The sequence below is a fragment of the Anomaloglossus baeobatrachus genome, chromosome 5, assembly GCF_048569485.1.
Source record: "Anomaloglossus baeobatrachus isolate aAnoBae1 chromosome 5, aAnoBae1.hap1, whole genome shotgun sequence".
NCBI lineage: Eukaryota > Metazoa > Chordata > Amphibia > Anura > Aromobatidae > Anomaloglossus > Anomaloglossus baeobatrachus.
This window is the reverse complement of record NC_134357.1, coordinates 212,737,138-212,749,786: the sequence shown is the minus strand read 5'-3', so window position 1 is coordinate 212,749,786 and position 12,649 is coordinate 212,737,138. Positions and strand designations below refer to the sequence as shown.

At 44.4% G+C, this 12,649-nt stretch overlaps 1 protein-coding gene across 3 annotated transcripts in view; it reads left to right on the top strand.

Annotated features, from left to right (window-relative positions):
* The window catches only part of DRGX (dorsal root ganglia homeobox), a 347,744-nt gene that overhangs the window by 48,836 nt on the left and 286,259 nt on the right, over nucleotides 1–12,649 (top strand). The window lies entirely within an intron of this gene.

Genomic DNA, 12,649 nt, shown 5'->3' with positions numbered 1-12,649 from the left:
TATGTAACCCCCTCATGTACAGCACCATGGAATCAATGGTGCTCTATAAATAAACAATAATAATAATAATAATTGTCCTTTTGAAAAATAAATGATGGTCCAACTAAACGCAAACCGGATGGAATAGCATGCCGCTGGAAGATGCTGTGGTAGCCATGCTGGTTCAGTATGCCTTCAATTTTGAATAAATCCCCAAGAGTGTCACCAGCAAAGCACCCCCACACAATCACACCTCCTCCTCCATGCGTCACGGTGGGAACCAGGCATGTAGAGTCCATCCGTTCACCTTTTCTGCATCGCACAAACACACGGTGGTTGGATCCAAAGATCTCAAATTTGGACTCATCAGACCAAAGCACAGATTTCCACTGGTCTAATGTCCATTCCTTGTGTTCTTTAGCCCAACCAAGTCTCTTCTGCTTGTTGCCTGTCCTTAGCAGTGGTTTCCTAGAAGCTATTTTACCATGAAGACCTGCTGCACAAAGTCTCCTCTTAACAGTTGTTCTAGAGATGTGTCTGCTGCTAGAACTCTGTGTGGCATTGACCTGGTCTCTAATCTGAGCTGCTGTTAACCTGCGATTTCTGAGGCTGGTGACTCAGATAAACTTATCCTCCGCAGCAGAGATGACTCTTGGTCTTCCTTTCCTGGGGCAGTCCTCATGTGAGCCAGTTTCTTTGTAGCGTTTGGTGGTTTTTGCCACTGCACTTGGGGACACTTTCAAAGTTTTCCCAATTTTTCGGACTGACTGACCTTCATTTCTTAAAGTAATGATGGCAACTCATTTTTCTTTACTTAGCTGCTTTTTTCTTGCCATAATACAAATCCTAATAGTCTATTCAGTAGGACTATAAACTGTGTATCTACCAGACTTCTGCACAACACAACTGATGGTCCCAACCCCATTTATAAGGCAAGAAATCCCACTTATTAAACCTGACAGGGCACACCTGTGAAGTGAAAACCATTTCCGGTGACAACCTCTTGAAGTTCATCAAGAGAATGCCAAGAGTGTGCAAAGCAGTAATCAAAGCCAATGGTGGCTACTTTGAAGAACCTAGAATATAAGACATATTTTCAGTTGTTTCACACTTTTTTGTAAAGTAATTTATTCCACATGTGTTAAATCATAGTTTTGATGCCTTCAATGTGAATCTACAATTTTTAGAGTCATGAAAATAAAGACAACTCTTTGAATGAGATGATGTATCCAAACTTTTGGTCTGTACTGTGTATAAAGATTAAGTGGAGGTGCAAGAGTCCTTCAAGCCCCAAATATTACACCCACAGATTTCAATGTCGCTGATTCAACCTCCTAAAATGTTAAAATATCAGTTAATAGATCTCACTATTATTATAACGTCCTGGCAGATACCAATATACTGTAGCTATAATGCTCATACAAAAGTTCATTCAAAATATCAGACCCTACATATAGACACATAATTGTGAGGATGCAAATGCATACTGTTGCAATGAAGTTATCACAATGTAGTATTTTTCTAAAGAATACACAAAAATGGATGTCTTAGGGCTTGTTCGCACGTACCTGCTGAATTTTCTGCAGCGATTTGACAGCACATGTGTGATTCAAATCACTGCAGAAACATTACATAATGGATGTAGTTTTTCTGTTGAAAAAAGCTGATTTCATGCACTATGGCTGCTGTCCCCACCATAGACAGAGTGGGAGCTGCATCCAAAGCGCACAAATTAATTGACACGCTGCTTTTATGTACGCACGGATTTGGGTCAAAATTTTAGCACCCAAATCGTTGCGTTCAAAAAAGCAACATGCGCACGTATCATGCACAATCTTCATAGATTGTTCTGGGGACGCAGGACACATGCATTTACGCTGCAGTGCAATACGCAGCGTAAATGCATGTAAGTACGCAACATGTGCATGAGCTCTTAGGCTGTGTGCGCACATGTGCATTTTTCCTGCATTTTGGCTGCATTTAAAACTGCAGCGTCTCAATGACAAAATGCTTGCGTTGTGCTTCCCCAGCAAAGTCTATGAGAAGTCTGCAAATCCCATGCGCACGTTGCTTTTTTTAGGCAGTGTTTTGGATGCCAAATATTTGACAAAAATGATGCAATGATGCATTTAAAAAAGCAACATGTCACTTCTTTTGTGCGTTTTGGTTGCATTTTCCACCCATTGAAATGAATGAGGAGTGTCAAAACGCAACCAAAATGTTTAGCTGAGAGCTTCTCCTGCTTTTGAAAATGCTGGCCTCTCATTATTCCATCTCAAATTCACTGCTTCCCCACCCATCGGTGGCTATGATTGGTTGCAGAGAGACAAGCCCCCACACTGACTGACTGCTGTCTCACTGCAATCAATCACAGCCGCCGGTGGGCGGGTCTATATCGTGCAGTAAAATAAATAAATAATTTTAAAATAGGTGTGCGGTCCCCCTGATACCAGCCAAGGTAAAACCACACAGATGAGGGCTGGTATTCTCAGGATGGGGAACCCCACATTATGGGGAGCCCCCAGCCTAAAAATATCAGCCGCCTGGAAATGACGCATCCATTAGATGCAACAGTCCCGGGACTCTATCCGGCTCATCCCGATTGCAATCGGGGTAATAAGGAGTTAATGGCAGCCCATAGCTGCCAGTAAGTCCTAGCTTAGTGATGGCAGGTGTCTATGGGACACCCCCATCACTAAACTGTAGTAAAAGTAAATAAACACAAACACCGAAAAATCTTTTATTTGAAATAAAAGACAAAAAACACCCTCTTTCACCACTTTATTAATTTCCAAACACCCCTCCAGGTCCGACGTTATCCACACGATTTCCCATGACGATTTCAGCTCTGCTACATAGGAAGCTGACAGGAGCAGCTGTAGAGCACGACCACTCTCTGTGAGCTCCATGGAGCAACTGAAGTGAGTCGTGCTGTCAGCAATGACATCACTCAGGTTACCCACGGCCACAGTTGTATCCTCCAATTGTCTCAGGTGGAGGACTTCAGCTGTGGCTGCGGGTAACCTGAGTGACGGCACTGCTGATCGCGCGGCTCACTTCAGTCACTCAGGTGATTTGCGTTCACAGGTGAGTCCTTCACTTGTGATTGCAAATCAGGCCGCGACACAGAGAGCCGCGCGATGACAGTGAACTCAGGTGAAGCTCTGACGTCACTGCTGCGGACCCGTGTCCTGGCACTGACCTCGAAAGGTTCATCTGAGTTCACAGCACACAGAGACAGAGCCACGGGATGACAATGAAGTTGGGTGAAGTTCATCTGAGTTCATTCTCATCTCGCTGCTCTGTATGCTGTCAGCGGGCATGTAGCAAAGCTGAATTGCCATGGGACCGCACTGTCAAAAATGCATCCAAAACGCATGTAAAATGCATATAAAATCCATGCAAAATGTATCCAAAACCATTGCATTTTTTGGTCAAACGCAGTGTTTACAGTCTTCAAAGTGTGCCAGAGGGTGCATTTGTTTTGACAATTACAGAAAGCAGCATGCGCACATACCCTTATAAAGAGAATGCACAGTGCCAGGCAACATGCAGAGGGGACACTGGAAAGACACCTTAAAGCAGGGGTATCAAACTCGGCTGGGTATATGGGCTGCACATAGAAAAAAAATATTTGGGGGGCTGCATTCCTTGCAGGACAAAGTGACATTTATAGTGATACCATATTTGTTTTTCTATAAACCTTTTGATCCATTTTTAGAACATTTTTAGCTCCTTTATTAGAATTTTTTTAAAATGGCATACCAGTGGTATGGGTTATGGTACAGTTTTATAGCTTGATTCATTATGGACGTGGCAATAATGAACGTTCCCTTTTTTGTTTATTTTAGTTCATATATAGTGATGGGTGAACGCGAACTGTAAAGTTCGTATTGGACACCAAGTGTACGTGCATGGACCCCAAACAAAGGACTTCACAGGGATGTCTGTGTTACTGTTTGGGTTCGGCCAACCGTATAAAAAAGGAAGTAAAATGGGAATTAAAGCAGGACAATTATACTTTCCAAGTCTCCACATGGCTGTCACACTGATTCCGGGCTCGCTCATTAAACCTTATGAATATGAACTGCTTTCCCCCCAAACAATCTGACAGCATCTGTGATTGGTTGCAGTTAGACTGCTAGTGTCACGGCATCTGTGATTGGTTGCCCTTACGCTAGCTGTGTGGGTTCCAAAGTGGAATGTAAAAATAAATAAATAATTGGAAAATATGGAGTAGGTCCCCCATATTTTGATGCTCATCGCAGATAAACCAGACAGCTGGAGGCTGCAGCCACCAGCTGCCTGCATTATCTTGGCTGTGTATCAAAATATGAGGGACCTCATGCACCTTTTTTAAAATCATTTAAATAAGTGTAAAAGATGGTGTGCGGTCCCCCTTAAATTTGATACCCAGCCAAAATAAAGCAGACTGTTGGGGGCTGGTATTCTCAGGCTTGGGAGGCCCATAGTTGTGCTCTCCCCAGCCAAAAAATAGCAACCTGCAGTCGCCTCAAAATTGGTCCATTCATTAGATGTGCCAATCCTGGCTCTTATCAGGCTCATCCCATTTGCCTTGATCTTTGACAATCGGGGTAATATAAGGGGTTAATGACAGATGTGATTTGTCAAAAATCTGTGACCTCAGGCGTATTCAATGCATTCATTAAACTCACCTCAGGTAAACTCTGTAAACTCACCTGAGGTTAACTCAATGAACTCAGTGCCAGTTTACCAGTTTAGGCTATATGTGCACATTGAGTTGCAGAAAATTAGCATTTCCTTGCAGAAAAACTCACCAAAAATACCATGTGGTTTTGCTGCATTTTTCTTCCAGGAAATGCAGATTTTGTGCAGAAATATGTTGCAGAAATCTGCACCAAATCTGCATCTCCTGTCAGAAAAATGCACCAAAAACCAAGATGAGGTTTTGATGCATTTTTCTGCTGGGAGATGCAGATATGGTGCAGAAATACCATATGTTGGTGAAATTAATTGCACCCCATCTGCACCTCCTGGCAGAAAAATGCATCACCATAATTTTTGATGCATTTTTCAGTTAAGATATGCAGATTTGGTGCAGATTTCTGCAACAAATTTCTGCACAAAGTCTGCATCTCCTGGAAAAAACTCACATCAAAACTGCATTGTGTTTTTGGTGTGTGTTTTTCTGCTAGGAGATGCAGGTTTTCTACAACCAAATACTTGTGCGCACATAACTTAAGCTGGTAATCCGGCATTGAATTCATCTCAGGTGAGATCATACAGTTCACCTGAGGTGAGTTCGCTGAGTTCATTGAGTTCACTGAGTATATTGAGTTCACCTGAGGTCACAGCTGGCAGTTCCCACAGTACCCCAGTTGTGACCTCAGGTGAACTCAGTGATGTCACCACTCTCAAAGCTGCAGCTTTCGCAGTGTGTCCCTGATGCAGCAGTGCTTGATTGTGTTTTTTAATGTGACCATGTACTATGACCTCACATGTAGCAGAGCCAGGTTCATCATGGCATGTTGTGTCTGTCGGACTTGCAATGGTGTTTTTTATTTCTTTCTACTTACATGATTAGTAATGCGAGGTCTCATAGATCCCTCCCAATTACTAAACTTGGGCTTGATGACAGTTCTGATTTTTTGACAAATCACAGCTGTCATTAACCTTTTTTTACCTCAATTGTCACCGTTCCAGGTTAATCAGTATGAGCTGGGTAAAGCACCAAGATTGGCACATCTAATGCATGCATGAATTCTGGGGTGGCTGCAGGCTGCTATTTTTAGGCTGGGGAGGGCCCTACAACCATGGGCTTCTCCAGCTTGTCTGCTTTATTTTGGCTGGGTATCAAAATTGGGGAGAACCACACACCGTTTTTTAAAAATATTTATTTAAATAATTTAAAAAAAGCCACAGTAGGTTCCTCGTATTTTGATACACAGCCAAGGTAAAGCACGCAGCTGGGGGCTGCAACCTCCAACTGCCTGATTTATCTGCGCCCGGTATCAAAATCCAGGGGACCTTACGCCGTTTTTTCCAATTATTTATTTATTTTTACACTCCACTTCGGGACCCATACAGATAGTTAGAGGGCAACCAATCACAGACACTGGCATGCCGACAGTCTTACTGCAACCAATCCCAGATGCTGTCACAGAAGGTGGGCAGAGGAAGCAGTGCATATTCATATGATTTAATGAGCGGACATGGAAGCAGTGTGACAGCTGTGCGGAGACTCGGTAAATATATTGTCCTGCTTTAATTTCCATTTTACTTCCTTTTGCAGCCCCCTAGTCCTTATTAATGCCATTTTACAGCACACAATTCGGGTTTTCTTAGACTTAGGCGGGCTTTGCACACTACGACATCGCAGGTGCGATGTCGGTGGGGTCAAATTGAAAATGACGCACTTCCGGCATCGCATGTGACATCGTAGTGTGTAAAGCCTAGATGATACAATTAACGAGCGCAAAAGCGTCGTAATCGTATCATCGGTGCAGCGTCGGCGCAATCCATGATTACGCTGACGCGACAGTCCGATGTCGTTCCTCGCTACTGTGGCAGCACACATCGCTGTGTGTGAAGCCGCAGGAGCGAGGAACATCTCCTACCGGCGTCACTGCGGCTTCCGTAGGATATGCGGAAGGAAGGAGATTGGCGGGATGTTTACATCCCACTCATCTCCGCCCCTCCGCTCCGATTGGCCGCCTGGCGTGTGACGTCGCTATGACGCTGCACGACCCGCCCCCTTAACAAGGAGGCGGGTCGCCGGCCAGAGCGACGGTCGCAGGACAGGTGAGTCTATGTGAAGCTGCCATAGCGATAATGTTCGCTACGGCAGCTATCACAAGGAAATCGCTGCTGCGACGGGGGCGGGTACTATCGCGCTCGGCATCGCAGCATCGGCCTGCGATGTCGCAGCATGCAAAGTACCCCTTAGGCCGGAGTCACACTTGTGAATGACTTGTCGAGTCTTCCATTGGCATCACCCAGCACGGCCGCTCACTCCTGACAGGAGTGTCTCAGCTGCACAGAAATACATACAGCCGACTCGTTCCTGTCAGAGTGTGTGGCCGTGCCATTTGATGCCGATGCGAGACTCTCCACGTCACTCGCAAATGTGACTCCTGCCTTATATGGAGTCTAGGATCAAGTTCGAATTCAAGTCTGGTCTCAAACTTTTTTTTTTTTTTTTAAGTCTGACCGTACCCACCGAATCCAAACATTTGCGTTTTTTCCCATCTCTATTCATTTATAAAACAGCATTTTTAATGGTAAGATTTTTTTCATGTTTGAGTTTGATTTTTTTTAAGTTTTATCCCCTTCTTGACAGTAATATCATCTTATGATTAGCACCATATAGTAATTTTGGCCACTATCTTGTAGTAATGTTACCCATCCTGGTCCCTATCTTATAGTTATGTCCCCATCCTGGTCCCTAGGTTGTATTTATGTCTCCCATCCTGGTCCTCATATTGTAGCAATGTCCCCATCCTAGTTCACTTCTTGTAGTAATGTGTCCTATCCTGGTCCCGATCTTATAGTTATGTCCCCATCCTGGTCCCTATCTTGTAGTTATTTACCTCATCCTGGTCCTCATCTTGTAGTAATATACCCAACCTAGTACTCATCTTGTAGTAATGTGCACCATTCTGGTCCCCTTGTTGTAGTAATGTCCCCCCATCCTGATAAATATTTTTCAGTTATGTCTCCATCCTTGTCCCTAACCTGTAGTTATGTTCCCAATCCTGGTCCTCATCTTGTAGTAATGTGCCCCATCGTGGTCCCCTAGTTGTTGTAATTGTTACAACACCACCAGAGTCAGCTCCAGCGACTTCTACTCCGATCACCAGGCGACGACGTGTTTCTGCCGTGGATGGTGCTGGTGATGGGAGAGAAGTCGATGCCAGCGCCATCGGTGGGCGCAAGCTCCGCTCATCCACTGGACTGGGTTATCTTGGGATCTGCAGTACCACTGGCTGACTATAGCTGGAGTGTGTCTTGCAGCTGAAGTTACCATCATTCAGCTACAGCCAATGGGAAGACACCACACCCTTCTTAATTCCCCTCCTGTCTGTTGACCACTGCCAGAGATAGTTCTGATATTCTGGCTCCTGTTTTGTGATTCTGGTGTTCTGACTTTTGCTTGTGTTCTGACTACCTTTCCTGCCTGCTGTTTATGTACCTCACTGCCTGATCCGGATTTGACCCCTGCTTGTTTTCTGATTACATCCTTGCCTACCAATTCTGTCCCTGTTCTGCAATTCCTGGTTTGACCCTGCCTGACTACTACTCTCTCGGACTGCTGCCTTCCACAGGTAGTGATCTCCAGAGCCCTGTGTAATTCCAAATCCCTGTATAGGGGTTAAAGGGTTTCAGTGTTCTGGGGGTCCTGCTTGGTGAGTGGCTTCCATCTATCCTGTCCATTACAGCCGTCTGAGTCTGTGGATCCAGGCATGTGTTACAGTAATTCACACATCCTGGTCACCTTCTTGTAGTAATGAGTCCCATCCTTGTCCCCTTCTTATAGTAAAGTGCCCATTCTGGTCCCCTTCTTGTAGTAATGCCTAATCTTGGTCACCTTGTTGTAGCAGTGCCCTATCCTGGTCGCCATCCTGTAGTAATGTCCCCCATAATGGCGCTCTTCACATAAACATGAAAGGTTCTAATCACCTGTTCTCCATTTCCTTTGGTGTCCTCTTTTCTGTACATGTGGCCTGCATGCACCATAGACCCACTTAATGATCGCAGCCCAGTTCAGGGGGTCACCGCTGTTAGTGTTTTATTTCAGTTGAATGTGCGCTCTTGGATGCAAGGTCAATTGAAATGTATTGCTGTTGCCGAGCAGAGACAAGTTCTCTACACAGCTACACTAATGGCTGCCGCCAGCCAATCAGAGGCCAGTTAAACTTGCATCGGCGTATTATCTCAGCTACTGGCCTTTGAATGGCCAGTGGCTGACATTGGTATAGCTGTGCAGAGAACTTGTTTCTACAAAGTGTCGGGAATACACTGTGTGCAGAATTATTAGGCAAATGAGTATTTTGATCACATGATAATTCTTATACATGTTGTCCTACTCCAAGCTGTATAGGCTTGAGAGCCAACAACCAATTAAGTAAATGAGGTGATGTGCAACTCTGTAATGAGGAGGGGTGTGGTGTAATGACATCAACACCCTATATAAGGTGTGCTTAATTATTAGGTAACTGCCTTTGCTTTGGCAAAATGGGTCAGAAGAGAGATTTGACGGGCTCTAAAAAGTCCAAAATTGTGAGATGTCTTGCAGAGGGATGCGGCAGTCTTGAAATTGCCAAACTTTTGAAGCGTGATCACCGAACAATCAAGTGTTTCATGGCAAATAGCCAACAGGGTCGCAAGAAACATGTTGGGCAAAAAAGGCGCAAAATAACTGCCCATGAATTGAGAAAAATCAAGCATGAAGCTGCCAAGATGCCATTTGCCACCAGTTTGGCCATATTTCAGAGCTGCAACGTTACTGGAGTATCAAAAAGCACAAGGTATGCCATACTCGGGGACATGGCCAAGGTAATGACGGCTGAAAAACGATCACCTTTGAACAAGAAATATAAGATAAAACATCAAGACTGGGCCAAGAAATATCTTAAGAATAATTTTTCAAAGGTTTTATGGACTGATGAAATGAGAGTGACTCTTGATGGGCCAAATGGATGGGCCAGAGGCTGGATCAGTAAAGGGCAGAGAGCACCACTCCGACTCAGACGCCAGCAAGGTGGAGGTGGGGTACTGGTATGGGCTGGTATCATCAAAGATGAACTTGTGGGACCTTTTCGGGTTGAGGATGGAGTGAAGATCAACTCCCAGACCTACTGCCAATTTCTGGAAGACAACTTCTTCAAGCAGTGGTACAGGAAGAAGTCGGTATCATTCAAGAAAAACATGATTTTCATGCAGGACAGTGCTCCATCACATGTATCCAACTACTCCACAGCATGGCTGGCCAGTAAAGGTCTAAAAGATGAAAAAATATTGACATGGCCCCCTTGTTCACCTGATCTGAACCCCATAGAGAACCTGTGGTCCCTGATAAAATGTAAGATCTACAGGGATGGAAAACACTACACCTCTCGGAACAGTATCTGGGAATTTGTGGTGGCTGCTGCATGCAATGTTGATCGTAAACAGATCAAGCAACTGACAGAATCTATGGATGGTAGGCTGTTGAGTGTCATCATAAAGAAAGGTGGCTATATTGGGCACTAATTTTTTTGGGTTTTGTTTTTGTATGTCAGAAATGTTTATTTCTAAATTTTGTGCAGTTATATTGCTTTACCTGATAAAAATAAACAAGTGAGATGGAAATATTTGGTTTTTATTAAGTTGCCTAATAACTCTGCACAGTGATAGTTACCTGCACAAACAGATATCCTCCTAAAATAGCCAAATCTAAAAAAAACCTACTCCAACTTCCAAAAATACTAAGCTTTGATATTTATGAGTCTTTTGGGTTGATTGAGAACATAGTTGTTGATCAATAATAAAATAAAATCCTCAAAAATACAACTTGCCTAATAATTCTGCACACAGTGGACATTTCTATTGAACTGAAATAAAGCACTGATGGTTGCGGCCCTCTGGACCACAATCGTCAATGACTCTACGGGACCGTATGAAGCAGCCTCAGGGGCCGCACGTGGCCCTCGGACCATGTGTTTGAGACCCCTGCCTTAAGGTACCGTCACACTAAACAACTTACCAGCGATCCCAACAACAATACAACCTGATAGGGATCGCTGGTAAGTTGCTAGGAGGTTGCTGGTGAGAGGTCACACAGTCAGACGCTCCAGCGATCCCACCAGCAACCTAACCTGGCAGGGATCGCTGGAGCATCACTACATGGGTTGCTGGTGAGCTGTCACCAGCAACCAGTGACCAGCCCCCAACCAGCAGCGACGCACTGAAGCGATGCTGCGCTTGGTATCTAAGGTAAATATCGGGTAACCAACCCGATATTTACCTTGGTTACCAGTGCACGCAGCTACACGTGCAGAGAGCAGGGAGCAGCGCACACCGCTTAGCGCTGGCTCCCTACTCTCCTGATTACAGCACACATCGGGTTAATTACCCGATGTGTGCTGCAGCTACACGTGCACAGAGCAGGAGCCGCGCACACTGCTTAGCGCTGGCTCCCTGCACTCCTAGTTACAGCACACATCGGGTTAATTACCCGATGTGTGCTGCAGCTACATGTGCAGAGAGCAGGGAGCCGCGCACAATGCTTAGCGCTGGCTCCCTGCTCTCCTGATTACAGCACACATCGGGTTAATTACCCGATATGTGCTGCAGCTACATGTGCACAGAGCAGGAGCTGCGCACACTGCTTAGCACTGGCTCCCTGCTCTCCTAGCTCCAGTACACATCGGGTTAATTACCCGATGTGTACTCTGCTACATGTGCAAGGAGCAGTGAGAGCGGCGGAGGCTGGTAACGAAGGTAAATATCGGGTAACCAAGGACAGGGCTTCTTGGTTACCCGATGTTTACCGTGGTTACCAGTGTCCACAGATGCCGGCTCCTGCTGCCTGCACATTAATTTGTTGCTGTCTCGCTGTCACACACAGCGATCTGTGCTGCACAGCGGGACAGCAACAACTAAAAAATGGTCCAGGCCATTCAGCAACAACCAACGACCTCACAGCAGGGGCCAGGTTGTTGCTGGATGTCACACACAGCAACATCACTAACAACATCGCTGCTACGTCACAAAAGTTGTCCATCAGCAGCGATGTTGCTAGCGATGTTGCTTAGTGTGACGGGGCCTTTAAAGTTTCACTGTCAACAACCAGCTATTTGCCAGCTTCTAAACAAAACCCAATTGAAAAATGAGTCTAATATACATGCAGTTAAATAAGAAAAAAAAATGCTCCAAAAGATATTCATATCCATGAATAAAGAACACCTCTGCATATTAATATGCTATGAGAATAAGTATTGTTATATCAAGTATACCATGTCAACATATTTTATGGAAAATGGGGAAATGCTGGTACAATATTCTAAAAAAATTAGTTCATTCCTGTTCCAGTGTTTTTGTCACTCAGTAATAATAATGGCACTCCATAAGTTTGACATTAAAGATGTCAGATGGCTGACCTAGTGCCGATAAATATGCTTCACATTTTATATCTTTCTAGCATTGCTGGGCAAACCTCTTCCAGCATATCTCTCTGTGGTTTACTGCCCAGTTATTGTCTTGGCGTTTACTCATGTTGAGCACAGAATGTTCTTGTGATTGTGTGGTCTGATGGAGGAGATTTCCTGCTATTTCAATTACTTATAGTTAAAAGCTTCAGGGGCATGCAATCCAGTCACATCTTTTAATGACCAGTAACACTACTCGGCAATTAATTAACAGCAGCCAGTTATTAATTGGGGGAGCAGCAGGCTTTAACTGAATATATATTGGCCTTTGATGTCCTGCATAATATAATCATTATCATGTCATACTCAATTGTGAATCATTCTTTCCTTGTCAATCCAAATTTACTAAGAATTTTATCATAGAACTTACGTTGGAGCTAAGTAGAATTTAAACAATTTGTAAAGGAACTCTTCAATACTGTCAGTGTGCTGAAAGTTTTGACATGGACAGCATTCAGACCAAAATTACCATCATCTGAACTTGAACTAAATGAAAATTG